This window comes from Schistocerca serialis, unplaced genomic scaffold (assembly GCF_023864345.2).
Source record: "Schistocerca serialis cubense isolate TAMUIC-IGC-003099 unplaced genomic scaffold, iqSchSeri2.2 HiC_scaffold_507, whole genome shotgun sequence".
NCBI lineage: Eukaryota > Metazoa > Arthropoda > Insecta > Orthoptera > Acrididae > Schistocerca > Schistocerca serialis.
In genome coordinates, this window is record NW_026048088.1 from 1 (window position 1) to 24,657 (window position 24,657).

Genomic DNA, 24,657 nt, shown 5'->3' on the forward strand with positions numbered 1-24,657 from the left:
TCAGGCACCAGTCCTCTTCGGAGGCGTGGGTTCGAATCCCACCGCTGCCAACGTTTTCCGTCTCGAAAACAGGAGCACTGATTTCCCGCGAAGGAAAAAGCGCAGCAAAGCGTGAGCGTCGCTTTCTTAAAACTGTCGTAGCACAGTGGTGCGTGGTGTAACAACAGGATTCACCGGCGCAGTTTGGTCTCATGATTGCTGGCGTTCGTCTCCACGAGATACGTCCCGAGCATGCCGTTCTACGAAGTGGAAACGTTAATTTTTGCAGTTGTCGTCAAGTAGCGGGTGGACGCTCGCCGAGTTTGTTGGACGAGTGCTTGTGTCGTTATCCGGTGTCGTCTGGTGGCTGGGATGCCTGGCTCTTCGCCCAGGAGGCCTGGGTTCGATTCCCGGTACCGGAAATGCACATTTTATTGCTCCTCTTATGCGACTTGTCCCGACTTAGCTCGACTGACGCTCCGCTGACGCTTGCAGAAAACTACGTAAAATATGATTCGCGGCCACAAGTGACGGCGAGAGAGATGCGACATCTGTCCACCTCTTATCCGGGCACATACCTGCGGCCAACAGACTTGGAGGACTGCAAGACATTGCCACGGGGGTTGAATGCAGCTAACCACTCTGCTCAGTGTCCATCAGCGCGGGCACGTTCGTTTGCCAGTATGCATATAATGGAGACCGCGTCTGACACAGCTGTTGCGAGACACAGTCGGCCGAGCTTTGCTGTGCACAGCCACTTGCAGTCGCGAGAGTTGAATTCCGCGGTGGCTCCGTGGCCGTGATCGTCTAGTGGTCAGGACATTGCGTTGTGGCCGCGACAACCCAGGCTCGAATCCGGGTCACGGCACTTTTTAAAGTTCTGCCTTGCTGTCGCTGCAATGACGATAGTGACCCAGTGATTGAAATCACGGTGCCCTCCTGATTTTGTGCTCATGTTCCTCAGGCTGCAGGTGGCACTACCGAATCCTTATAAACACGCGATGCCGCCGCACCAGGGCGCTGGCAGCTGCCTGTGTAGTTAATCTCTATTCGAAAAGGGCAGTCGTTTGAGGTGCGATGTTCGAGCAACCAGTCGCAACAGATCAGGAAGCTGTGTCGTGCACTGCATTCTACAAATGCCAGGAACACTGGTGTAGGTAGCGTGGCCGAGCGGTCTAAGGCGCTGGTTTAAGGCACCAGTCTCTTCGGAGGCGTGGGTTCGAATCCCACCGCTGCCAATTTTTACTTCTCGTTTTTGTGCCATTGCGGTGTGTTCTCGTGGGGTAGAACGCAGCTCCTGTGACCGCCGCGTCGCGTAGGTAGCGTGGCCGAGCGGTCTAAGGCGCTGGTTTCAGGCACCAGTCTCTTCGGAGGCGTGGGTTCGAATCCCACCGCTGCCAACGTTTTCCGTCTCGAAAACAGGAGCACTGATTTCCCGCGAAGGAAAAAGCGCAGCAAAGCGTGAGCGTCGCTTTCTTAAACTGTCGTAGCACAGTGGTGCGTGGTGTAACAACAGGATTCACCGGCGCAGTTTGGTCTCATGATTGCTGGCGTTCGTCTCCACGAGATACGTCCCGAGCATGCCGTTCTACGAAGTGGAAACGTTAATTTTTGCAGTTGTCGTCAAGTAGCGGGTGGACGCTCGCCGAGTTTGTTGGACGAGTGCTTGTGTCGTTATCCGGTGTCGTCTGGTGGCTGGGATGCCTGGCTCTCGCCCAGGAGGCCTGGGTTCGATTCCCGGTACCGGAAATGCACATTTTATTGCTCCTCTTATGCGACTTGTCCCGACTTAGCTCGACTGACGCTCCGCTGACGCTTGCAGAAAACTACGTAAAATATGATTCGCGGCCACAAGTGACGGCGAGAGAGATGCGACATCTGTCCACCTCTTATCCGGGCACATACCTGCGGCCAACAGACTTGGAGGACTGCAAGACATTGCCACGGGGGTTGAATGCAGCTAACCACTCTGCTCAGTGTCCATCAGCGCGGGCACGTTCGTTTGCCAGTATGCATATAATGGAGACCGCGTCTGACACAGCTGTTGCGAGACACAGTCGGCCGAGCTTTGCTGTGCACAGCCACTTGCAGTCGCGAGAGTTGAATTCCGCGGTGGCTCCGTGGCCGTGATCGTCTAGTGGTCAGGACATTGCGTTGTGGCCGCGACAACCCAGGCTCGAATCCGGGTCACGGCACTTTTTAAAGTTCTGCCTTGCTGTCGCTGCAATGACGATAGTGACCCAGTGATTGAAATCACGGTGCCCTCCTGATTTTGTGCTCATGTTCCTCAGGCTGCAGGTGGCACTACCGAATCCTTATAAACACGCGATGCCGCCGCACCAGGGCGCTGGCAGCTGCCTGTGTAGTTAATCTCTATTCGAAAAGGGCAGTCGTTTGAGGTGCGATGTTCGAGCAACCAGTCGCAACAGATCAGGAAGCTGTGTCGTGCACTGCATTCTACAAATGCCAGGAACACTGGTGTAGGTAGCGTGGCCGAGCGGTCTAAGGCGCTGGTTTAAGGCACCAGTCTCTTCGGAGGCGTGGGTTCGAATCCCACCGCTGCCAATTTTTACTTCTCGTTTTTGTGCCATTGCGGTGTGTTCTCGTGGGGTAGAACGCAGCTCCTGTGACCGCCGCGTCGCGTAGGTAGCGTGGCCGAGCGGTCTAAGGCGCTGGTTTCAGGCACCAGTCTCTTCGGAGGCGTGGGTTCGAATCCCACCGCTGCCAACGTTTTCCGTCTCGAAAACAGGAGCACTGATTTCCCGCGAAGGAAAAAGCGCAGCAAAGCGTGAGCGTCGCTTTCTTAAACTGTCGTAGCACAGTGGTGCGTGGTGTAACAACAGGATTCACCGGCGCAGTTTGGTCTCATGATTGCTGGCGTTCGTCTCCACGAGATACGTCCCGAGCATGCCGTTCTACGAAGTGGAAACGTTAATTTTTGCAGTTGTCGTCAAGTAGCGGGTGGACGCTCGCCGAGTTTGTTGGACGAGTGCTTGTGTCGTTATCCGGTGTCGTCTGGTGGCTGGGATGCCTGGCTCTCGCCCAGGAGGCCTGGGTTCGATTCCCGGTACCGGAAATGCACATTTTATTGCTCCTCTTATGCGACTTGTCCCGACTTAGCTCGACTGACGCTCCGCTGACGCTTGCAGAAAACTACGTAAAATATGATTCGCGGCCACAAGTGACGGCGAGAGAGATGCGACATCTGTCCACCTCTTATCCGGGCACATACCTGCGGCCAACAGACTTGGAGGACTGCAAGACATTGCCACGGGGGTTGAATGCAGCTAACCACTCTGCTCAGTGTCCATCAGCGCGGGCACGTTCGTTTGCCAGTATGCATATAATGGAGACCGCGTCTGACACAGCTGTTGCGAGACACAGTCGGCCGAGCTTTGCTGTGCACAGCCACTTGCAGTCGCGAGAGTTGAATTCCGCGGTGGCTCCGTGGCCGTGATCGTCTAGTGGTCAGGACATTGCGTTGTGGCCGCGACAACCCAGGCTCGAATCCGGGTCACGGCACTTTTTAAAGTTCTGCCTTGCTGTCGCTGCAATGACGATAGTGACCCAGTGATTGAAATCACGGTGCCCTCCTGATTTTGTGCTCATGTTCCTCAGGCTGCAGGTGGCACTACCGAATCCTTATAAACACGCGATGCCGCCGCACCAGGGCGCTGGCAGCTGCCTGTGTAGTTAATCTCTATTCGAAAAGGGCAGTCGTTTGAGGTGCGATGTTCGAGCAACCAGTCGCAACAGATCAGGAAGCTGTGTCGTGCACTGCATTCTACAAATGCCAGGAACACTGGTGTAGGTAGCGTGGCCGAGCGGTCTAAGGCGCTGGTTTAAGGCACCAGTCTCTTCGGAGGCGTGGGTTCGAATCCCACCGCTGCCAATTTTTACTTCTCGTTTTTGTGCCATTGCGGTGTGTTCTCGTGGGGTAGAACGCAGCTCCTGTGACCGCCGCGTCGCGTAGGTAGCGTGGCCGAGCGGTCTAAGGCGCTGGTTTCAGGCACCAGTCTCTTCGGAGGCGTGGGTTCGAATCCCACCGCTGCCAACGTTTTCCGTCTCGAAAACAGGAGCACTGATTTCCCGCGAAGGAAAAAGCGCAGCAAAGCGTGAGCGTCGCTTTCTTAAACTGTCGTAGCACAGTGGTGCGTGGTGTAACAACAGGATTCACCGCGCAGTTTGGTCTCATGATTGCTGGCGTTCGTCTCCACGAGATACGTCCCGAGCATGCCGTTCTACGAAGTGGAAACGTTAATTTTTGCAGTTGTCGTCAAGTAGCGGGTGGACGCTCGCCGAGTTTGTTGGACGAGTGCTTGTGTCGTTATCCGGTGTCGTCTGGTGGCTGGGATGCCTGGCTCTCGCCCAGGAGGCCTGGGTTCGATTCCCGGTACCGGAAATGCACATTTTATTGCTCCTCTTATGCGACTTGTCCCGACTTAGCTCGACTGACGCTCCGCTGACGCTTGCAGAAAACTACGTAAAATATGATTCGCGGCCACAAGTGACGGCGAGAGAGATGCGACATCTGTCCACCTCTTATCCGGGCACATACCTGCGGCCAACAGACTTGGAGGACTGCAAGACATTGCCACGGGGGTTGAATGCAGCTAACCACTCTGCTCAGTGTCCATCAGCGCGGGCACGTTCGTTTGCCAGTATGCATATAATGGAGACCGCGTCTGACACAGCTGTTGCGAGACACAGTCGGCCGAGCTTTGCTGTGCACAGCCACTTGCAGTCGCGAGAGTTGAATTCCGCGGTGGCTCCGTGGCCGTGATCGTCTAGTGGTCAGGACATTGCGTTGTGGCCGCGACAACCCAGGCTCGAATCCGGGTCACGGCACTTTTTAAAGTTCTGCCTTGCTGTCGCTGCAATGACGATAGTGACCCAGTGATTGAAATCACGGTGCCCTCCTGATTTTGTGCTCATGTTCCTCAGGCTGCAGGTGGCACTACCGAATCCTTATAAACACGCGATGCCGCCGCACCAGGGCGCTGGCAGCTGCCTGTGTAGTTAATCTCTATTCGAAAAGGGCAGTCGTTTGAGGTGCGATGTTCGAGCAACCAGTCGCAACAGATCAGGAAGCTGTGTCGTGCACTGCATTCTACAAATGCCAGGAACACTGGTGTAGGTAGCGTGGCCGAGCGGTCTAAGGCGCTGGTTTAAGGCACCAGTCTCTTCGGAGGCGTGGGTTCGAATCCCACCGCTGCCAATTTTTACTTCTCGTTTTTGTGCCATTGCGGTGTGTTCTCGTGGGGTAGAACGCAGCTCCTGTGACCGCCGCGTCGCGTAGGTAGCGTGGCCGAGCGGTCTAAGGCGCTGGTTTCAGGCACCAGTCTCTTCGGAGGCGTGGGTTCGAATCCCACCGCTGCCAACGTTTTCCGTCTCGAAAACAGGAGCACTGATTTCCCGCGAAGGAAAAAGCGCAGCAAAGCGTGAGCGTCGCTTTCTTAAACTGTCGTAGCACAGTGGTGCGTGGTGTAACAACAGGATTCACCGGCGCAGTTTGGTCTCATGATTGCTGGCGTTCGTCTCCACGAGATACGTCCCGAGCATGCCGTTCTACGAAGTGGAAACGTTAATTTTTGCAGTTGTCGTCAAGTAGCGGGTGGACGCTCGCCGAGTTTGTTGGACGAGTGCTTGTGTCGTTATCCGGTGTCGTCTGGTGGCTGGGATGCCTGGCTCTCGCCCAGGAGGCCTGGGTTCGATTCCCGGTACCGGAAATGCACATTTTATTGCTCCTCTTATGCGACTTGTCCCGACTTAGCTCGACTGACGCTCCGCTGACGCTTGCAGAAAACTACGTAAAATATGATTCGCGGCCACAAGTGACGGCGAGAGAGATGCGACATCTGTCCACCTCTTATCCGGGCACATACCTGCGGCCAACAGACTTGGAGGACTGCAAGACATTGCCACGGGGGTTGAATGCAGCTAACCACTCTGCTCAGTGTCCATCAGCGCGGGCACGTTCGTTTGCCAGTATGCATATAATGGAGACCGCGTCTGACACAGCTGTTGCGAGACACAGTCGGCCGAGCTTTGCTGTGCACAGCCACTTGCAGTCGCGAGAGTTGAATTCCGCGGTGGCTCCGTGGCCGTGATCGTCTAGTGGTCAGGACATTGCGTTGTGGCCGCGACAACCCAGGCTCGAATCCGGGTCACGGCACTTTTTAAAGTTCTGCCTTGCTGTCGCTGCAATGACGATAGTGACCCAGTGATTGAAATCACGGTGCCCTCCTGATTTTGTGCTCATGTTCCTCAGGCTGCAGGTGGCACTACCGAATCCTTATAAACACGCGATGCCGCCGCACCAGGGCGCTGGCAGCTGCCTGTGTAGTTAATCTCTATTCGAAAAGGGCAGTCGTTTGAGGTGCGATGTTCGAGCAACCAGTCGCAACAGATCAGGAAGCTGTGTCGTGCACTGCATTCTACAAATGCCAGGAACACTGGTGTAGGTAGCGTGGCCGAGCGGTCTAAGGCGCTGGTTTAAGGCACCAGTCTCTTCGGAGGCGTGGGTTCGAATCCCACCGCTGCCAATTTTTACTTCTCGTTTTTGTGCCATTGCGGTGTGTTCTCGTGGGGTAGAACGCAGCTCCTGTGACCGCCGCGTCGCGTAGGTAGCGTGGCCGAGCGGTCTAAGGCGCTGGTTTCAGGCACCAGTCTCTTCGGAGGCGTGGGTTCGAATCCCACCGCTGCCAACGTTTTCCGTCTCGAAAACAGGAGCACTGATTTCCCGCGAAGGAAAAAGCGCAGCAAAGCGTGAGCGTCGCTTTCTTAAACTGTCGTAGCACAGTGGTGCGTGGTGTAACAACAGGATTCACCGGCGCAGTTTGGTCTCATGATTGCTGGCGTTCGTCTCCACGAGATACGTCCCGAGCATGCCGTTCTACGAAGTGGAAACGTTAATTTTTGCAGTTGTCGTCAAGTAGCGGGTGGACGCTCGCCGAGTTTGTTGGACGAGTGCTTGTGTCGTTATCCGGTGTCGTCTGGTGGCTGGGATGCCTGGCTCTCGCCCAGGAGGCCTGGGTTCGATTCCCGGTACCGGAAATGCACATTTTATTGCTCCTCTTATGCGACTTGTCCCGACTTAGCTCGACTGACGCTCCGCTGACGCTTGCAGAAAACTACGTAAAATATGATTCGCGGCCACAAGTGACGGCGAGAGAGATGCGACATCTGTCCACCTCTTATCCGGGCACATACCTGCGGCCAACAGACTTGGAGGACTGCAAGACATTGCCACGGGGGTTGAATGCAGCTAACCACTCTGCTCAGTGTCCATCAGCGCGGGCACGTTCGTTTGCCAGTATGCATATAATGGAGACCGCGTCTGACACAGCTGTTGCGAGACACAGTCGGCCGAGCTTTGCTGTGCACAGCCACTTGCAGTCGCGAGAGTTGAATTCCGCGGTGGCTCCGTGGCCGTGATCGTCTAGTGGTCAGGACATTGCGTTGTGGCCGCGACAACCCAGGCTCGAATCCGGGTCACGGCACTTTTTAAAGTTCTGCCTTGCTGTCGCTGCAATGACGATAGTGACCCAGTGATTGAAATCACGGTGCCCTCCTGATTTTGTGCTCATGTTCCTCAGGCTGCAGGTGGCACTACCGAATCCTTATAAACACGCGATGCCGCCGCACCAGGGCGCTGGCAGCTGCCTGTGTAGTTAATCTCTATTCGAAAAGGGCAGTCGTTTGAGGTGCGATGTTCGAGCAACCAGTCGCAACAGATCAGGAAGCTGTGTCGTGCACTGCATTCTACAAATGCCAGGAACACTGGTGTAGGTAGCGTGGCCGAGCGGTCTAAGGCGCTGGTTTAAGGCACCAGTCTCTTCGGAGGCGTGGGTTCGAATCCCACCGCTGCCAATTTTTACTTCTCGTTTTTGTGCCATTGCGGTGTGTTCTCGTGGGGTAGAACGCAGCTCCTGTGACCGCCGCGTCGCGTAGGTAGCGTGGCCGAGCGGTCTAAGGCGCTGGTTTCAGGCACCAGTCTCTTCGGAGGCGTGGGTTCGAATCCCACCGCTGCCAACGTTTTCCGTCTCGAAAACAGGAGCACTGATTTCCCGCGAAGGAAAAAGCGCAGCAAAGCGTGAGCGTCGCTTTCTTAAACTGTCGTAGCACAGTGGTGCGTGGTGTAACAACAGGATTCACCGGCGCAGTTTGGTCTCATGATTGCTGGCGTTCGTCTCCACGAGATACGTCCCGAGCATGCCGTTCTACGAAGTGGAAACGTTAATTTTTGCAGTTGTCGTCAAGTAGCGGGTGGACGCTCGCCGAGTTTGTTGGACGAGTGCTTGTGTCGTTATCCGGTGTCGTCTGGTGGCTGGGATGCCTGGCTCTCGCCCAGGAGGCCTGGGTTCGATTCCCGGTACCGGAAATGCACATTTTATTGCTCCTCTTATGCGACTTGTCCCGACTTAGCTCGACTGACGCTCCGCTGACGCTTGCAGAAAACTACGTAAAATATGATTCGCGGCCACAAGTGACGGCGAGAGAGATGCGACATCTGTCCACCTCTTATCCGGGCACATACCTGCGGCCAACAGACTTGGAGGACTGCAAGACATTGCCACGGGGGTTGAATGCAGCTAACCACTCTGCTCAGTGTCCATCAGCGCGGGCACGTTCGTTTGCCAGTATGCATATAATGGAGACCGCGTCTGACACAGCTGTTGCGAGACACAGTCGGCCGAGCTTTGCTGTGCACAGCCACTTGCAGTCGCGAGAGTTGAATTCCGCGGTGGCTCCGTGGCCGTGATCGTCTAGTGGTCAGGACATTGCGTTGTGGCCGCGACAACCCAGGCTCGAATCCGGGTCACGGCACTTTTTAAAGTTCTGCCTTGCTGTCGCTGCAATGACGATAGTGACCCAGTGATTGAAATCACGGTGCCCTCCTGATTTTGTGCTCATGTTCCTCAGGCTGCAGGTGGCACTACCGAATCCTTATAAACACGCGATGCCGCCGCACCAGGGCGCTGGCAGCTGCCTGTGTAGTTAATCTCTATTCGAAAAGGGCAGTCGTTTGAGGTGCGATGTTCGAGCAACCAGTCGCAACAGATCAGGAAGCTGTGTCGTGCACTGCATTCTACAAATGCCAGGAACACTGGTGTAGGTAGCGTGGCCGAGCGGTCTAAGGCGCTGGTTTAAGGCACCAGTCTCTTCGGAGGCGTGGGTTCGAATCCCACCGCTGCCAATTTTTACTTCTCGTTTTTGTGCCATTGCGGTGTGTTCTCGTGGGGTAGAACGCAGCTCCTGTGACCGCCGCGTCGCGTAGGTAGCGTGGCCGAGCGGTCTAAGGCGCTGGTTTCAGGCACCAGTCTCTTCGGAGGCGTGGGTTCGAATCCCACCGCTGCCAACGTTTTCCGTCTCGAAAACAGGAGCACTGATTTCCCGCGAAGGAAAAAGCGCAGCAAAGCGTGAGCGTCGCTTTCTTAAACTGTCGTAGCACAGTGGTGCGTGGTGTAACAACAGGATTCACCGGCGCAGTTTGGTCTCATGATTGCTGGCGTTCGTCTCCACGAGATACGTCCCGAGCATGCCGTTCTACGAAGTGGAAACGTTAATTTTTGCAGTTGTCGTCAAGTAGCGGGTGGACGCTCGCCGAGTTTGTTGGACGAGTGCTTGTGTCGTTATCCGGTGTCGTCTGGTGGCTGGGATGCCTGGCTCTCGCCCAGGAGGCCTGGGTTCGATTCCCGGTACCGGAAATGCACATTTTATTGCTCCTCTTATGCGACTTGTCCCGACTTAGCTCGACTGACGCTCCGCTGACGCTTGCAGAAAACTACGTAAAATATGATTCGCGGCCACAAGTGACGGCGAGAGAGATGCGACATCTGTCCACCTCTTATCCGGGCACATACCTGCGGCCAACAGACTTGGAGGACTGCAAGACATTGCCACGGGGGTTGAATGCAGCTAACCACTCTGCTCAGTGTCCATCAGCGCGGGCACGTTCGTTTGCCAGTATGCATATAATGGAGACCGCGTCTGACACAGCTGTTGCGAGACACAGTCGGCCGAGCTTTGCTGTGCACAGCCACTTGCAGTCGCGAGAGTTGAATTCCGCGGTGGCTCCGTGGCCGTGATCGTCTAGTGGTCAGGACATTGCGTTGTGGCCGCGACAACCCAGGCTCGAATCCGGGTCACGGCACTTTTTAAAGTTCTGCCTTGCTGTCGCTGCAATGACGATAGTGACCCAGTGATTGAAATCACGGTGCCCTCCTGATTTTGTGCTCATGTTCCTCAGGCTGCAGGTGGCACTACCGAATCCTTATAAACACGCGATGCCGCCGCACCAGGGCGCTGGCAGCTGCCTGTGTAGTTAATCTCTATTCGAAAAGGGCAGTCGTTTGAGGTGCGATGTTCGAGCAACCAGTCGCAACAGATCAGGAAGCTGTGTCGTGCACTGCATTCTACAAATGCCAGGAACACTGGTGTAGGTAGCGTGGCCGAGCGGTCTAAGGCGCTGGTTTAAGGCACCAGTCTCTTCGGAGGCGTGGGTTCGAATCCCACCGCTGCCAATTTTTACTTCTCGTTTTTGTGCCATTGCGGTGTGTTCTCGTGGGGTAGAACGCAGCTCCTGTGACCGCCGCGTCGCGTAGGTAGCGTGGCCGAGCGGTCTAAGGCGCTGGTTTCAGGCACCAGTCTCTTCGGAGGCGTGGGTTCGAATCCCACCGCTGCCAACGTTTTCCGTCTCGAAAACAGGAGCACTGATTTCCCGCGAAGGAAAAAGCGCAGCAAAGCGTGAGCGTCGCTTTCTTAAACTGTCGTAGCACAGTGGTGCGTGGTGTAACAACAGGATTCACCGGCGCAGTTTGGTCTCATGATTGCTGGCGTTCGTCTCCACGAGATACGTCCCGAGCATGCCGTTCTACGAAGTGGAAACGTTAATTTTTGCAGTTGTCGTCAAGTAGCGGGTGGACGCTCGCCGAGTTTGTTGGACGAGTGCTTGTGTCGTTATCCGGTGTCGTCTGGTGGCTGGGATGCCTGGCTCTCGCCCAGGAGGCCTGGGTTCGATTCCCGGTACCGGAAATGCACATTTTATTGCTCCTCTTATGCGACTTGTCCCGACTTAGCTCGACTGACGCTCCGCTGACGCTTGCAGAAAACTACGTAAAATATGATTCGCGGCCACAAGTGACGGCGAGAGAGATGCGACATCTGTCCACCTCTTATCCGGGCACATACCTGCGGCCAACAGACTTGGAGGACTGCAAGACATTGCCACGGGGGTTGAATGCAGCTAACCACTCTGCTCAGTGTCCATCAGCGCGGGCACGTTCGTTTGCCAGTATGCATATAATGGAGACCGCGTCTGACACAGCTGTTGCGAGACACAGTCGGCCGAGCTTTGCTGTGCACAGCCACTTGCAGTCGCGAGAGTTGAATTCCGCGGTGGCTCCGTGGCCGTGATCGTCTAGTGGTCAGGACATTGCGTTGTGGCCGCGACAACCCAGGCTCGAATCCGGGTCACGGCACTTTTTAAAGTTCTGCCTTGCTGTCGCTGCAATGACGATAGTGACCCAGTGATTGAAATCACGGTGCCCTCCTGATTTTGTGCTCATGTTCCTCAGGCTGCAGGTGGCACTACCGAATCCTTATAAACACGCGATGCCGCCGCACCAGGGCGCTGGCAGCTGCCTGTGTAGTTAATCTCTATTCGAAAAGGGCAGTCGTTTGAGGTGCGATGTTCGAGCAACCAGTCGCAACAGATCAGGAAGCTGTGTCGTGCACTGCATTCTACAAATGCCAGGAACACTGGTGTAGGTAGCGTGGCCGAGCGGTCTAAGGCGCTGGTTTAAGGCACCAGTCTCTTCGGAGGCGTGGGTTCGAATCCCACCGCTGCCAATTTTTACTTCTCGTTTTTGTGCCATTGCGGTGTGTTCTCGTGGGGTAGAACGCAGCTCCTGTGACCGCCGCGTCGCGTAGGTAGCGTGGCCGAGCGGTCTAAGGCGCTGGTTTCAGGCACCAGTCTCTTCGGAGGCGTGGGTTCGAATCCCACCGCTGCCAACGTTTTCCGTCTCGAAAACAGGAGCACTGATTTCCCGCGAAGGAAAAAGCGCAGCAAAGCGTGAGCGTCGCTTTCTTAAACTGTCGTAGCACAGTGGTGCGTGGTGTAACAACAGGATTCACCGGCGCAGTTTGGTCTCATGATTGCTGGCGTTCGTCTCCACGAGATACGTCCCGAGCATGCCGTTCTACGAAGTGGAAACGTTAATTTTTGCAGTTGTCGTCAAGTAGCGGGTGGACGCTCGCCGAGTTTGTTGGACGAGTGCTTGTGTCGTTATCCGGTGTCGTCTGGTGGCTGGGATGCCTGGCTCTCGCCCAGGAGGCCTGGGTTCGATTCCCGGTACCGGAAATGCACATTTTATTGCTCCTCTTATGCGACTTGTCCCGACTTAGCTCGACTGACGCTCCGCTGACGCTTGCAGAAAACTACGTAAAATATGATTCGCGGCCACAAGTGACGGCGAGAGAGATGCGACATCTGTCCACCTCTTATCCGGGCACATACCTGCGGCCAACAGACTTGGAGGACTGCAAGACATTGCCACGGGGGTTGAATGCAGCTAACCACTCTGCTCAGTGTCCATCAGCGCGGGCACGTTCGTTTGCCAGTATGCATATAATGGAGACCGCGTCTGACACAGCTGTTGCGAGACACAGTCGGCCGAGCTTTGCTGTGCACAGCCACTTGCAGTCGCGAGAGTTGAATTCCGCGGTGGCTCCGTGGCCGTGATCGTCTAGTGGTCAGGACATTGCGTTGTGGCCGCGACAACCCAGGCTCGAATCCGGGTCACGGCACTTTTTAAAGTTCTGCCTTGCTGTCGCTGCAATGACGATAGTGACCCAGTGATTGAAATCACGGTGCCCTCCTGATTTTGTGCTCATGTTCCTCAGGCTGCAGGTGGCACTACCGAATCCTTATAAACACGCGATGCCGCCGCACCAGGGCGCTGGCAGCTGCCTGTGTAGTTAATCTCTATTCGAAAAGGGCAGTCGTTTGAGGTGCGATGTTCGAGCAACCAGTCGCAACAGATCAGGAAGCTGTGTCGTGCACTGCATTCTACAAATGCCAGGAACACTGGTGTAGGTAGCGTGGCCGAGCGGTCTAAGGCGCTGGTTTAAGGCACCAGTCTCTTCGGAGGCGTGGGTTCGAATCCCACCGCTGCCAATTTTTACTTCTCGTTTTTGTGCCATTGCGGTGTGTTCTCGTGGGGTAGAACGCAGCTCCTGTGACCGCCGCGTCGCGTAGGTAGCGTGGCCGAGCGGTCTAAGGCGCTGGTTTCAGGCACCAGTCTCTTCGGAGGCGTGGGTTCGAATCCCACCGCTGCCAACGTTTTCCGTCTCGAAAACAGGAGCACTGATTTCCCGCGAAGGAAAAAGCGCAGCAAAGCGTGAGCGTCGCTTTCTTAAACTGTCGTAGCACAGTGGTGCGTGGTGTAACAACAGGATTCACCGGCGCAGTTTGGTCTCATGATTGCTGGCGTTCGTCTCCACGAGATACGTCCCGAGCATGCCGTTCTACGAAGTGGAAACGTTAATTTTTGCAGTTGTCGTCAAGTAGCGGGTGGACGCTCGCCGAGTTTGTTGGACGAGTGCTTGTGTCGTTATCCGGTGTCGTCTGGTGGCTGGGATGCCTGGCTCTCGCCCAGGAGGCCTGGGTTCGATTCCCGGTACCGGAAATGCACATTTTATTGCTCCTCTTATGCGACTTGTCCCGACTTAGCTCGACTGACGCTCCGCTGACGCTTGCAGAAAACTACGTAAAATATGATTCGCGGCCACAAGTGACGGCGAGAGAGATGCGACATCTGTCCACCTCTTATCCGGGCACATACCTGCGGCCAACAGACTTGGAGGACTGCAAGACATTGCCACGGGGGTTGAATGCAGCTAACCACTCTGCTCAGTGTCCATCAGCGCGGGCACGTTCGTTTGCCAGTATGCATATAATGGAGACCGCGTCTGACACAGCTGTTGCGAGACACAGTCGGCCGAGCTTTGCTGTGCACAGCCACTTGCAGTCGCGAGAGTTGAATTCCGCGGTGGCTCCGTGGCCGTGATCGTCTAGTGGTCAGGACATTGCGTTGTGGCCGCGACAACCCAGGCTCGAATCCGGGTCACGGCACTTTTTAAAGTTCTGCCTTGCTGTCGCTGCAATGACGATAGTGACCCAGTGATTGAAATCACGGTGCCCTCCTGATTTTGTGCTCATGTTCCTCAGGCTGCAGGTGGCACTACCGAATCCTTATAAACACGCGATGCCGCCGCACCAGGGCGCTGGCAGCTGCCTGTGTAGTTAATCTCTATTCGAAAAGGGCAGTCGTTTGAGGTGCGATGTTCGAGCAACCAGTCGCAACAGATCAGGAAGCTGTGTCGTGCACTGCATTCTACAAATGCCAGGAACACTGGTGTAGGTAGCGTGGCCGAGCGGTCTAAGGCGCTGGTTTAAGGCACCAGTCTCTTCGGAGGCGTGGGTTCGAATCCCACCGCTGCCAATTTTTACTTCTCGTTTTTGTGCCATTGCGGTGTGTTCTCGTGGGGTAGAACGCAGCTCCTGTGACCGCCGCGTCGCGTAGGTAGCGTGGCCGAGCGGTCTAAGGCGCTGGTTTCAGGCACCAGTCTCTTCGGAGGCGTGGGTTCGAATCCCACCGCTGCCAACGTTTTCCGTCTCGAAAACAGGAGCACTGATTTCCCGCGAAGGAAAAAGCGCAGCAAAGCGTGAGCGTCGCTTTCTTAAACTGTCGTAGCACAGTGGTGCGTGGTGTAACAACAGGATTCACCGGCGCAGTTTGGTCTCATGATTGCTGGCGTTCGTCTCCACGAGATACGTCCCGAGCATGCCGTTCTACGAAGTGGAAACGTTAATTTTTGCAGTTGTCGTCAAGTAGCGGGTGGACGCTCGCCGAGTTTGTTGGACGAGTGCTTGTGTCGTTATCCGGTGTCGTCTGGTGGCTGGGATGCCTGGCTCTCGCCCAGGAGGCCTGGGTTCGATTCCCGGTACCGGAAATGCACATTTTATTGCTCCTCTTATGCGACTTGTCCCGACTTAGCTCGACTGACGCTCCGCTGACGCTTGCAGAAAACTACGTAAAATATGATTCGCGGCCACAAGTGACGGCGAGAGAGATGCGACATCTGTCCACCTCTTATCCGGGCACATACCTGCGGCCAACAGACTTGGAGGACTGCAAGACATTGCCACGGGGGTTGAATGCAGCTAACCACTCTGCTCAGTGTCCATCAGCGCGGGCACGTTCGTTTGCCAGTATGCATATAATGGAGACCGCGTCTGACACAGCTGTTGCGAGACACAGTCGGCCGAGCTTTGCTGTGCACAGCCACTTGCAGTCGCGAGAGTTGAATTCCGCGGTGGCTCCGTGGCCGTGATCGTCTAGTGGTCAGGACATTGCGTTGTGGCCGCGACAACCCAGGCTCGAATCCGGGTCACGGCACTTTTTAAAGTTCTGCCTTGCTGTCGCTGCAATGACGATAGTGACCCAGTGATTGAAATCACGGTGCCCTCCTGATTTTGTGCTCATGTTCCTCAGGCTGCAGGTGGCACTACCGAATCCTTATAAACACGCGATGCCGCCGCACCAGGGCGCTGGCAGCTGCCTGTGTAGTTAATCTCTATTCGAAAAGGGCAGTCGTTTGAGGTGCGATGTTCGAGCAACCAGTCGCAACAGATCAGGAAGCTGTGTCGTGCACTGCATTCTACAAATGCCAGGAACACTGGTGTAGGTAGCGTGGCCGAGCGGTCTAAGGCGCTGGTTTAAGGCACCAGTCTCTTCGGAGGCGTGGGTTCGAATCCCACCGCTGCCAATTTTTACTTCTCGTTTTTGTGCCATTGCGGTGTGTTCTCGTGGGGTAGAACGCAGCTCCTGTGACCGCCGCGTCGCGTAGGTAGCGTGGCCGAGCGGTCTAAGGCGCTGGTTTCAGGCACCAGTCTCTTCGGAGGCGTGGGTTCGAATCCCACCGCTGCCAACGTTTTCCGTCTCGAAAACAGGAGCACTGATTTCCCGCGAAGGAAAAAGCGCAGCAAAGCGTGAGCGTCGCTTTCTTAAACTGTCGTAGCACAGTGGTGCGTGGTGTAACAACAGGATTCACCGGCGCAGTTTGGTCTCATGATTGCTGGCGTTCGTCTCCACGAGATACGTCCCGAGCATGCCGTTCTACGAAGTGGAAACGTTAATTTTTGCAGTTGTCGTCAAGTAGCGGGTGGACGCTCGCCGAGTTTGTTGGACGAGTGCTTGTGTCGTTATCCGGTGTCGTCTGGTGGCTGGGATGCCTGGCTCTCGCCCAGGAGGCCTGGGTTCGATTCCCGGTACCGGAAATGCACATTTTATTGCTCCTCTTATGCGACTTGTCCCGACTTAGCTCGACTGACGCTCCGCTGACGCTTGCAGAAAACTACGTAAAATATGATTCGCGGCCACAAGTGACGGCGAGAGAGATGCGACATCTGTCCACCTCTTATCCGGGCACATACCTGCGGCCAACAGACTTGGAGGACTGCAAGACATTGCCACGGGGGTTGAATGCAGCTAACCACTCTGCTCAGTGTCCATCAGCGCGGGCACGTTCGTTTGCCAGTATGCATATAATGGAGACCGCGTCTGACACAGCTGTTGCGAGACACAGTCGGCCGAGCTTTGCTGTGCACAGCCACTTGCAGTCGCGAGAGTTGAATTCCGCGGTGGCTCCGTGGCCGTGATCGTCTAGTGGTCAGGACATTGCGTTGTGGCCGCGACAACCCAGGCTCGAATCCGGGTCACGGCACTTTTTAAAGTTCTGCCTTGCTGTCGCTGCAATGACGATAGTGACCCAGTGATTGAAATCACGGTGCCCTCCTGATTTTGTGCTCATGTTCCTCAGGCTGCAGGTGGCACTACCGAATCCTTATAAACACGCGATGCCGCCGCACCAGGGCGCTGGCAGCTGCCTGTGTAGTTAATCTCTATTCGAAAAGGGCAGTCGTTTGAGGTGCGATGTTCGAGCAACCAGTCGCAACAGATCAGGAAGCTGTGTCGTGCACTGCATTCTACAAATGCCAGGAACACTGGTGTAGGTAGCGTGGCCGAGCGGTCTAAGGCGCTGGTTTAAGGCACCAGTCTCTTCGGAGGCGTGGGTTCGAATCCCACCGCTGCCAATTTTTACTTCTCGTTTTTGTGCCATTGCGGTGTGTTCTCGTGGGGTAGAACGCAGCTCCTGTGACCGCCGCGTCGCGTAGGTAGCGTGGCCGAGCGGTCTAAGGCGCTGGTTTCAGGCACCAGTCTCTTCGGAGGCGTGGGTTCGAATCCCACCGCTGCCAACGTTTTCCGTCTCGAAAACAGGAGCACTGATTTCCCGCGAAGGAAAAAGCGCAGCAAAGCGTGAGCGTCGCTTTCTTAAACTGTCGTAGCACAGTGGTGCGTGGTGTAACAACAGGATTCACCGGCGCAGTTTGGTCTCATGATTGCTGGCGTTCGTCTCCACGAGATACGTCCCGAGCATGCCGTTCTACGAAGTGGAAACGTTAATTTTTGCAGTTGTCGTCAAGTAGCGGGTGGACGCTCGCCGAGTTTGTTGGACGAGTGCTTGTGTCGTTATCCGGTGTCGTCTGGTGGCTGGGATGCCTGGCTCTCGCCCAGGAGGCCTGGGTTCGATTCCCGGTACCGGAAATGCACATTTTATTGCTCCTCTTATGCGACTTGTCCCGACTTAGCTCGACTGACGCTCCGCTGACGCTTGCAGAAAACTACGTAAAATATGATTCGCGGCCACAAGTGACGGCGAGAGAGATGCGACATCTGTCCACCTCTTATCCGGGCACATACCTGCGGCCAACAGACTTGGAGGACTGCAAGACATTGCCACGGGGGTTGAATGCAGCTAACCACTCTGCTCAGTGTCCATCAGCGCGGGCACGTTCGTTTGCCAGTATACATATAATGGAGACCGCGTCTGACACAGCTGTTGCGAGACACAGTCGGCCGAGCTTTGCTGTGCACAGCCACTTGCAGTCGCGAGAGTTGAATTCCGCGGTGGCTCCGTGGCCGTGATCGTCTAGTGGTCAGGACATTGCGTTGTGGCCGCGACAACCCAGGCTCGAATCCGGGTCACGGCACTTTTTAAAGTTCTGCCTTGCTGTCGCTGCAATGACGATAGTGACCCAGTGATTGAAATCACGGTGCCCTCCTGATTTTGTGCTCATGTTCCTCAGGCTGCAGGTGGCACTACCGAATCCTTATAAACACGCGATGCCGCCGCACCAGGGCGCTGGCAGCTGCCTGTGTAGTTAATCTCTATTCGAAAAGGGCAGTCGTTTGAGGTGCGATGTTCGAGCAACCAGTCGCAACAGATCAGGAAGCTGTGTCGTGCACTGCATTCTACAAATGCCAGGAACACTGGTGTAGGTAGCGTGGCCGAGCGGTCTAAGGCGCTGGTTTAAGGCACCAGTCTCTTCGGAGGCGTGGGTTCGAATCCCACCGCTGCCGATTTTTACTTCTCGTTTTTGTGCCATTGCGGTGTGTTCTCGTGGGGTAGAACGCAGCTCCTGTGACCGCCGCGTCGCGTAGGTAGCGTGGCCGAGCGGTCTAAGGCGCTGGTTTCAGGCACCAGTCTCTTCGGAGGCGTGGGTTCGAATCCCACCGCTGCCAACGTTTTCCGTCTCGAAAACAGGAGCACTGATTTCCCGCGAAGGAAAAAGCGCAGCAAAGCGTGAGCGTCGCTTTCTTAAACTGTCGTAGCACAGTGGTGCGTGGTGTAACAACAGGATTCACCGGCGCAGTTTGGTCTCATGATTGCTGGCGTTCGTCTCCACGAGATACGTCCCGAGCATGCCGTTCTACGAAGTGGAAACGTTAATTTTTGCAGTTGTCGTCAAGTAGCGGGTGGACGCTCGCCGAGTTTGTTGGACGAGTGCTTGTGTCGTTATCCGGTGTCGTCTGGTGGCTGGGATGCCTGGCTCTCGCCCAGGAGGCCTGGGTTCGATTCCCGGTACCGGAAATGCACATTTTATTGCTCCTCTTATGCGACTTGTCCCGACTTAGCTCGACTGACGCTCCGCTGACGCTTGCAGAAAACTACGTAAAATATGATTCGCGGCCACAAGTGACGGCGAGAGAGATGCGACATCTGTCCACCTCTTATCCGGGCACATACCTGCGGCCAACAGACTTGGAGGACTGCAAGACATTGCCACGGGGGTTGAATGCAGCTAACCACTCTGCTCAGTGTCCATCAGCGCGGGCACGTTCGTTTGCCAGTATACATATAATGGAGACCGCGTCTGACACAGCTGTTGCGAGACACAGTCGGCCGAGCTTTGCTGTGCACAGCCACTTGCAGTCGCGAGAGTTGAATTCCGCGGTGGCTCCGTGGCCGTGATCGTCTAGTGGTCAGGACATTGCGTTGTGGCCGCGACAACCCAGGCTCGAATCCGGGTCACGGCACTTTTTAAAGTTCTGCCTTGCTGTCGCTGCAATGACGATAGTGACCCAGTGATTGAAATCACGGTGCCCTCCTGATTTTGTGCTCATGTTCCTCAGGCTGCAGGTGGCACTACCGAATCCTTATAAACACGCGATGCCGCCGCACCAGGGCGCTGGCAGCTGCCTGTGTAGTTAATCTCTATTCGAAAAGGGCAGTCGTTTGAGGTGCGATGTTCGAGCAACCAGTCGCAACAGATCAGGAAGCTGTGTCGTGCACTGCATTCTACAAATGCCAGGAACACTGGTGTAGGTAGCGTGGCCGAGCGGTCTAAGGCGCTGGTTTAAGGCACCAGTCTCTTCGGAGGCGTGGGTTCGAATCCCACCGCTGCCAATTTTTACTTCTCGTTTTTGTGCCATTGCGGTGTGTTCTCGTGGGGTAGAACGCAGCTCCTGTGACCGCCGCGTCGCGTAGGTAGCGTGGCCGAGCGGTCTAAGGCGCTGGTTTCAGGCACCAGTCTCTTCGGAGGCGTGGGTTCGAATCCCACCGCTGCCAACGTTTTCCGTCTCGAAAACAGGAGCACTGATTTCCCGCGAAGGAAAAAGCGCAGCAAAGCGTGAGCGTCGCTTTCTTAAACTGTCGTAGCACAGTGGTGCGTGGTGTAACAACAGGATTCACCGGCGCAGTTTGGTCTCATGATTGCTGGCGTTCGTCTCCACGAGATACGTCCCGAGCATGCCGTTCTACGAAGTGGAAACGTTAATTTTTGCAGTTGTCGTCAAGTAGCGGGTGGACGCTCGCCGAGTTTGTTGGACGAGTGCTTGTGTCGTTATCCGGTGTCGTCTGGTGGCTGGGATGCCTGGCTCTCGCCCAGGAGGCCTGGGTTCGATTCCCGGTACCGGAAATGCACATTTTATTGCTCCTCTTATGCGACTTGTCCCGACTTAGCTCGACTGACGCTCCGCTGACGCTTGCAGAAAACTACGTAAAATATGATTCGCGGCCACAAGTGACGGCGAGAGAGATGCGACATCTGTCCACCTCTTATCCGGGCACATACCTGCGGCCAACAGACTTGGAGGACTGCAAGACATTGCCACGGGGGTTGAATGCAGCTAACCACTCTGCTCAGTGTCCATCAGCGCGGGCACGTTCGTTTGCCAGTATACATATAATGGAGACCGCGTCTGACACAGCTGTTGCGAGACACAGTCGGCCGAGCTTTGCTGTGCACAGCCACTTGCAGTCGCGAGAGTTGAATTCCGCGGTGGCTCCGTGGCCGTGATCGTCTAGTGGTCAGGACATTGCGTTGTGGCCGCGACAACCCAGGCTCGAATCCGGGTCACGGCACTTTTTAAAGTTCTGCCTTGCTGTCGCTGCAATGACGATAGTGACCCAGTGATTGAAATCACGGTGCCCTCCTGATTTTGTGCTCATGTTCCTCAGGCTGCAGGTGGCACTACCGAATCCTTATAAACACGCGATGCCGCCGCACCAGGGCGCTGGCAGCTGCCTGTGTAGTTAATCTCTATTCGAAAAGGGCAGTCGTTTGAGGTGCGATGTTCGAGCAACCAGTCGCAACAGATCAGGAAGCTGTGTCGTGCACTGCATTCTACAAATGCCAGGAACACTGGTGTAGGTAGCGTGGCCGAGCGGTCTAAGGCGCTGGTTTAAGGCACCAGTCTCTTCGGAGGCGTGGGTTCGAATCCCACCGCTGCCAATTTTTACTTCTCGTTTTTGTGCCATTGCGGTGTGTTCTCGTGGGGTAGAACGCAGCTCCTGTGACCGCCGCGTCGCGTAGGTAGCGTGGCCGAGCGGTCTAAGGCGCTGGTTTCAGGCACCAGTCTCTTCGGAGGCGTGGGTTCGAATCCCACCGCTGCCAACGTTTTCCGTCTCGAAAACAGGAGCACTGATTTCCCGCGAAGGAAAAAGCGCAGCAAAGCGTGAGCGTCGCTTTCTTAAACTGTCGTAGCACAGTGGTGCGTGGTGTAACAACAGGATTCACCGGCGCAGTTTGGTCTCATGATTGCTGGCGTTCGTCTCCACGAGATACGTCCCGAGCATGCCGTTCTACGAAGTGGAAACGTTAATTTTTGCAGTTGTCGTCAAGTAGCGGGTGGACGCTCGCCGAGTTTGTTGGACGAGTGCTTGTGTCGTTATCCGGTGTCGTCTGGTGGCTGGGATGCCTGGCTCTCGCCCAGGAGGCCTGGGTTCGATTCCCGGTACCGGAAATGCACATTTTATTGCTCCTCTTATGCGACTTGTCCCGACTTAGCTCGACTGACGCTCCGCTGACGCTTGCAGAAAACTACGTAAAATATGATTCGCGGCCACAAGTGACGGCGAGAGAGATGCGACATCTGTCCACCTCTTATCCGGGCACATACCTGCGGCCAACAGACTTGGAGGACTGCAAGACATTGCCACGGGGGTTGAATGCAGCTAACCACTCTGCTCAGTGTCCATCAGCGCGGGCACGTTCGTTTGCCAGTATACATATAATGGAGACCGCGTCTGACACAGCTGTTGCGAGACACAGTCGGCCGAGCTTTGCTGTGCACAGCCACTTGCAGTCGCGAGAGTTGAATTCCGCGGTGGCTCCGTGGCCGTGATCGTCTAGTGGTCAGGACATTGCGTTGTGGCCGCGACAACCCAGGCTCGAATCCGGGTCACGGCACTTTTTAAAGTTCTGCCTTGCTGTCGCTGCAATGACGATAGTGACCCAGTGATTGAAATCACGGTGCCCTCCTGATTTTGTGCTCATGTTCCTCAGGCTGCAGGTGGCACTACCGAATCCTTATAAACACGCGATGCCGCCGCACCAGGGCGCTGGCAGCTGCCTGTGTAGTTAATCTCTATTCGAAAAGGGCAGTCGTTTGAGGTGCGATGTTCGAGCAACCAGTCGCAACAGATCAGGAAGCTGTGTCGTGCACTGCATTCTACAAATGCCAGGAACACTGGTGTAGGTAGCGTGGCCGAGCGGTCTAAGGCGCTGGTTTAAGGCACCAGTCTCTTCGGAGGCGTGGGTTCGAATCCCACCGCTGCCAATTTTTACTTCTCGTTTTTGTGCCATTGCGGTGTGTTCTCGTGGGGTAGAACGCAGCTCCTGTGACCGCCGCGTCGCGTAGGTAGCGTGGCCGAGCGGTCTAAGGCGCTGGTTTCAGGCACCAGTCTCTTCGGAGGCGTGGGTTCGAATCCCACCGCTGCCAACGTTTTCCGTCTCGAAAACAGGAGCACTGATTTCCCGCGAAGGAAAAAGCGCAGCAAAGCGTGAGCGTCGCTTTCTTAAACTGTCGTAGCACAGTGGTGCGTGGTGTAACAACAGGATTCACCGGCGCAGTTTGGTCTCATGATTGCTGGCGTTCGTCTCCACGAGATACGTCCCGAGCATGCCGTTCTACGAAGTGGAAACGTTAATTTTTGCAGTTGTCGTCAAGTAGCGGGTGGACGCTCGCCGAGTTTGTTGGACGAGTGCTTGTGTCGTTATCCGGTGTCGTCTGGTGGCTGGGATGCCTGGCTCTCGCCCAGGAGGCCTGGGTTCGATTCCCGGTACCGGAAATGCACATTTTATTGCTCCTCTTATGCGACTTGTCCCGACTTAGCTCGACTGACGCTCCGCTGACGCTTGCAGAAAACTACGTAAAATATGATTCGCGGCCACAAGTGACGGCGAGAGAGATGCGACATCTGTCCACCTCTTATCCGGGCACATACCTGCGGCCAACAGACTTGGAGGACTGCAAGACATTGCCACGGGGGTTGAATGCAGCTAACCACTCTGCTCAGTGTCCATCAGCGCGGGCACGTTCGTTTGCCAGTATACATATAATGGAGACCGCGTCTGACACAGCTGTTGCGAGACACAGTCGGCCGAGCTTTGCTGTGCACAGCCACTTGCAGTCGCGAGAGTTGAATTCCGCGGTGGCTCCGTGGCCGTGATCGTCTAGTGGTCAGGACATTGCGTTGTGGCCGCGACAACCCAGGCTCGAATCCGGGTCACGGCACTTTTTAAAGTTCTGCCTTGCTGTCGCTGCAATGACGATAGTGACCCAGTGATTGAAATCACGGTGCCCTCCTGATTTTGTGCTCATGTTCCTCAGGCTGCAGGTGGCACTACCGAATCCTTATAAACACGCGATGCCGCCGCACCAGGGCGCTGGCAGCTGCCTGTGTAGTTAATCTCTATTCGAAAAGGGCAGTCGTTTGAGGTGCGATGTTCGAGCAACCAGTCGCAACAGATCAGGAAGCTGTGTCGTGCACTGCATTCTACAAATGCCAGGAACACTGGTGTAGGTAGCGTGGCCGAGCGGTCTAAGGCGCTGGTTTAAGGCACCAGTCTCTTCGGAGGCGTGGGTTCGAATCCCACCGCTGCCAATTTTTACTTCTCGTTTTTGTGCCATTGCGGTGTGTTCTCGTGGGGTAGAACGCAGCTCCTGTGACCGCCGCGTCGCGTAGGTAGCGTGGCCGAGCGGTCTAAGGCGCTGGTTTCAGGCACCAGTCTCTTCGGAGGCGTGGGTTCGAATCCCACCGCTGCCAACGTTTTCCGTCTCGAAAACAGGAGCACTGATTTCCCGCGAAGGAAAAAGCGCAGCAAAGCGTGAGCGTCGCTTTCTTAAACTGTCGTAGCACAGTGGTGCGTGGTGTAACAACAGGATTCACCGGCGCAGTTTGGTCTCATGATTGCTGGCGTTCGTCTCCACGAGATACGTCCCGAGCATGCCGTTCTACGAAGTGGAAACGTTAATTTTTGCAGTTGTCGTCAAGTAGCGGGTGGACGCTCGCCGAGTTTGTTGGACGAGTGCTTGTGTCGTTATCCGGTGTCGTCTGGTGGCTGGGATGCCTGGCTCTCGCCCAGGAGGCCTGGGTTCGATTCCCGGTACCGGAAATGCACATTTTATTGCTCCTCTTATGCGACTTGTCCCGACTTAGCTCGACTGACGCTCCGCTGACGCTTGCAGAAAACTACGTAAAATATGATTCGCGGCCACAAGTGACGGCGAGAGAGATGCGACATCTGTCCACCTCTTATCCGGGCACATACCTGCGGCCAACAGACTTGGAGGACTGCAAGACATTGCCACGGGGGTTGAATGCAGCTAACCACTCTGCTCAGTGTCCATCAGCGCGGGCACGTTCGTTTGCCAGTATACATATAATGGAGACCGCGTCTGACACAGCTGTTGCGAGACACAGTCGGCCGAGCTTTGCTGTGCACAGCCACTTGCAGTCGCGAGAGTTGAATTCCGCGGTGGCTCC

At 55.6% G+C, this 24,657-nt stretch overlaps 36 non-coding genes across 36 annotated transcripts; all 36 read left to right on the forward strand.

The window, feature by feature from the left end:
• The first annotated feature begins 1,135 nt into the window (after positions 1-1,135).
• Trnal-aag (transfer RNA leucine (anticodon AAG)) lies at positions 1,136-1,217 on the forward strand. The gene has a single exon. It is a non-coding gene; the product is annotated as a tRNA-Leu (tRNA).
• An 80-nt stretch (positions 1,218-1,297) lies between these two features.
• Trnal-cag (transfer RNA leucine (anticodon CAG)) lies at positions 1,298-1,379 on the forward strand. The gene has a single exon. It is a non-coding gene; the product is annotated as a tRNA-Leu (tRNA).
• Positions 1,380-2,462: 1,083 nt separating this feature from the next.
• Positions 2,463-2,544, forward strand: Trnal-aag (transfer RNA leucine (anticodon AAG)). Its single transcript has one exon. It is a non-coding gene; the product is annotated as a tRNA-Leu (tRNA).
• Positions 2,545-2,624: 80 nt separating this feature from the next.
• Trnal-cag (transfer RNA leucine (anticodon CAG)) lies at positions 2,625-2,706 on the forward strand. Its single transcript has one exon. It is a non-coding gene; the product is annotated as a tRNA-Leu (tRNA).
• A 1,083-nt stretch (positions 2,707-3,789) lies between these two features.
• Positions 3,790-3,871, forward strand: Trnal-aag (transfer RNA leucine (anticodon AAG)). The gene has a single exon. It is a non-coding gene; the product is annotated as a tRNA-Leu (tRNA).
• An 80-nt stretch (positions 3,872-3,951) lies between these two features.
• On the forward strand, positions 3,952-4,033 carry Trnal-cag (transfer RNA leucine (anticodon CAG)). Its single transcript has one exon. It is a non-coding gene; the product is annotated as a tRNA-Leu (tRNA).
• A 1,082-nt stretch (positions 4,034-5,115) lies between these two features.
• On the forward strand, positions 5,116-5,197 carry Trnal-aag (transfer RNA leucine (anticodon AAG)). The gene has a single exon. It is a non-coding gene; the product is annotated as a tRNA-Leu (tRNA).
• An 80-nt stretch (positions 5,198-5,277) lies between these two features.
• Positions 5,278-5,359, forward strand: Trnal-cag (transfer RNA leucine (anticodon CAG)). The gene has a single exon. It is a non-coding gene; the product is annotated as a tRNA-Leu (tRNA).
• Positions 5,360-6,442: 1,083 nt separating this feature from the next.
• On the forward strand, positions 6,443-6,524 carry Trnal-aag (transfer RNA leucine (anticodon AAG)). Its single transcript has one exon. It is a non-coding gene; the product is annotated as a tRNA-Leu (tRNA).
• An 80-nt stretch (positions 6,525-6,604) lies between these two features.
• Trnal-cag (transfer RNA leucine (anticodon CAG)) lies at positions 6,605-6,686 on the forward strand. The gene has a single exon. It is a non-coding gene; the product is annotated as a tRNA-Leu (tRNA).
• Positions 6,687-7,769: 1,083 nt separating this feature from the next.
• Trnal-aag (transfer RNA leucine (anticodon AAG)) lies at positions 7,770-7,851 on the forward strand. Its single transcript has one exon. It is a non-coding gene; the product is annotated as a tRNA-Leu (tRNA).
• An 80-nt stretch (positions 7,852-7,931) lies between these two features.
• Trnal-cag (transfer RNA leucine (anticodon CAG)) lies at positions 7,932-8,013 on the forward strand. The gene has a single exon. It is a non-coding gene; the product is annotated as a tRNA-Leu (tRNA).
• Positions 8,014-9,096: 1,083 nt separating this feature from the next.
• Positions 9,097-9,178, forward strand: Trnal-aag (transfer RNA leucine (anticodon AAG)). Its single transcript has one exon. It is a non-coding gene; the product is annotated as a tRNA-Leu (tRNA).
• An 80-nt stretch (positions 9,179-9,258) lies between these two features.
• On the forward strand, positions 9,259-9,340 carry Trnal-cag (transfer RNA leucine (anticodon CAG)). The gene has a single exon. It is a non-coding gene; the product is annotated as a tRNA-Leu (tRNA).
• A 1,083-nt stretch (positions 9,341-10,423) lies between these two features.
• Positions 10,424-10,505, forward strand: Trnal-aag (transfer RNA leucine (anticodon AAG)). The gene has a single exon. It is a non-coding gene; the product is annotated as a tRNA-Leu (tRNA).
• An 80-nt stretch (positions 10,506-10,585) lies between these two features.
• Trnal-cag (transfer RNA leucine (anticodon CAG)) lies at positions 10,586-10,667 on the forward strand. Its single transcript has one exon. It is a non-coding gene; the product is annotated as a tRNA-Leu (tRNA).
• Positions 10,668-11,750: 1,083 nt separating this feature from the next.
• Trnal-aag (transfer RNA leucine (anticodon AAG)) lies at positions 11,751-11,832 on the forward strand. The gene has a single exon. It is a non-coding gene; the product is annotated as a tRNA-Leu (tRNA).
• Positions 11,833-11,912: 80 nt separating this feature from the next.
• On the forward strand, positions 11,913-11,994 carry Trnal-cag (transfer RNA leucine (anticodon CAG)). The gene has a single exon. It is a non-coding gene; the product is annotated as a tRNA-Leu (tRNA).
• Positions 11,995-13,077: 1,083 nt separating this feature from the next.
• On the forward strand, positions 13,078-13,159 carry Trnal-aag (transfer RNA leucine (anticodon AAG)). Its single transcript has one exon. It is a non-coding gene; the product is annotated as a tRNA-Leu (tRNA).
• Positions 13,160-13,239: 80 nt separating this feature from the next.
• On the forward strand, positions 13,240-13,321 carry Trnal-cag (transfer RNA leucine (anticodon CAG)). Its single transcript has one exon. It is a non-coding gene; the product is annotated as a tRNA-Leu (tRNA).
• Positions 13,322-14,404: 1,083 nt separating this feature from the next.
• Trnal-aag (transfer RNA leucine (anticodon AAG)) lies at positions 14,405-14,486 on the forward strand. The gene has a single exon. It is a non-coding gene; the product is annotated as a tRNA-Leu (tRNA).
• Positions 14,487-14,566: 80 nt separating this feature from the next.
• On the forward strand, positions 14,567-14,648 carry Trnal-cag (transfer RNA leucine (anticodon CAG)). Its single transcript has one exon. It is a non-coding gene; the product is annotated as a tRNA-Leu (tRNA).
• A 1,083-nt stretch (positions 14,649-15,731) lies between these two features.
• On the forward strand, positions 15,732-15,813 carry Trnal-aag (transfer RNA leucine (anticodon AAG)). Its single transcript has one exon. It is a non-coding gene; the product is annotated as a tRNA-Leu (tRNA).
• Positions 15,814-15,893: 80 nt separating this feature from the next.
• Trnal-cag (transfer RNA leucine (anticodon CAG)) lies at positions 15,894-15,975 on the forward strand. The gene has a single exon. It is a non-coding gene; the product is annotated as a tRNA-Leu (tRNA).
• Positions 15,976-17,058: 1,083 nt separating this feature from the next.
• Positions 17,059-17,140, forward strand: Trnal-aag (transfer RNA leucine (anticodon AAG)). The gene has a single exon. It is a non-coding gene; the product is annotated as a tRNA-Leu (tRNA).
• Positions 17,141-17,220: 80 nt separating this feature from the next.
• Trnal-cag (transfer RNA leucine (anticodon CAG)) lies at positions 17,221-17,302 on the forward strand. Its single transcript has one exon. It is a non-coding gene; the product is annotated as a tRNA-Leu (tRNA).
• Positions 17,303-18,385: 1,083 nt separating this feature from the next.
• Positions 18,386-18,467, forward strand: Trnal-aag (transfer RNA leucine (anticodon AAG)). The gene has a single exon. It is a non-coding gene; the product is annotated as a tRNA-Leu (tRNA).
• Positions 18,468-18,547: 80 nt separating this feature from the next.
• Positions 18,548-18,629, forward strand: Trnal-cag (transfer RNA leucine (anticodon CAG)). Its single transcript has one exon. It is a non-coding gene; the product is annotated as a tRNA-Leu (tRNA).
• A 1,083-nt stretch (positions 18,630-19,712) lies between these two features.
• Trnal-aag (transfer RNA leucine (anticodon AAG)) lies at positions 19,713-19,794 on the forward strand. Its single transcript has one exon. It is a non-coding gene; the product is annotated as a tRNA-Leu (tRNA).
• Positions 19,795-19,874: 80 nt separating this feature from the next.
• Positions 19,875-19,956, forward strand: Trnal-cag (transfer RNA leucine (anticodon CAG)). The gene has a single exon. It is a non-coding gene; the product is annotated as a tRNA-Leu (tRNA).
• Positions 19,957-21,039: 1,083 nt separating this feature from the next.
• On the forward strand, positions 21,040-21,121 carry Trnal-aag (transfer RNA leucine (anticodon AAG)). The gene has a single exon. It is a non-coding gene; the product is annotated as a tRNA-Leu (tRNA).
• Positions 21,122-21,201: 80 nt separating this feature from the next.
• Trnal-cag (transfer RNA leucine (anticodon CAG)) lies at positions 21,202-21,283 on the forward strand. Its single transcript has one exon. It is a non-coding gene; the product is annotated as a tRNA-Leu (tRNA).
• Positions 21,284-22,366: 1,083 nt separating this feature from the next.
• Trnal-aag (transfer RNA leucine (anticodon AAG)) lies at positions 22,367-22,448 on the forward strand. The gene has a single exon. It is a non-coding gene; the product is annotated as a tRNA-Leu (tRNA).
• Positions 22,449-22,528: 80 nt separating this feature from the next.
• Trnal-cag (transfer RNA leucine (anticodon CAG)) lies at positions 22,529-22,610 on the forward strand. The gene has a single exon. It is a non-coding gene; the product is annotated as a tRNA-Leu (tRNA).
• A 1,083-nt stretch (positions 22,611-23,693) lies between these two features.
• On the forward strand, positions 23,694-23,775 carry Trnal-aag (transfer RNA leucine (anticodon AAG)). The gene has a single exon. It is a non-coding gene; the product is annotated as a tRNA-Leu (tRNA).
• An 80-nt stretch (positions 23,776-23,855) lies between these two features.
• On the forward strand, positions 23,856-23,937 carry Trnal-cag (transfer RNA leucine (anticodon CAG)). The gene has a single exon. It is a non-coding gene; the product is annotated as a tRNA-Leu (tRNA).
• Positions 23,938-24,657: the final 720 nt, after the last annotated feature.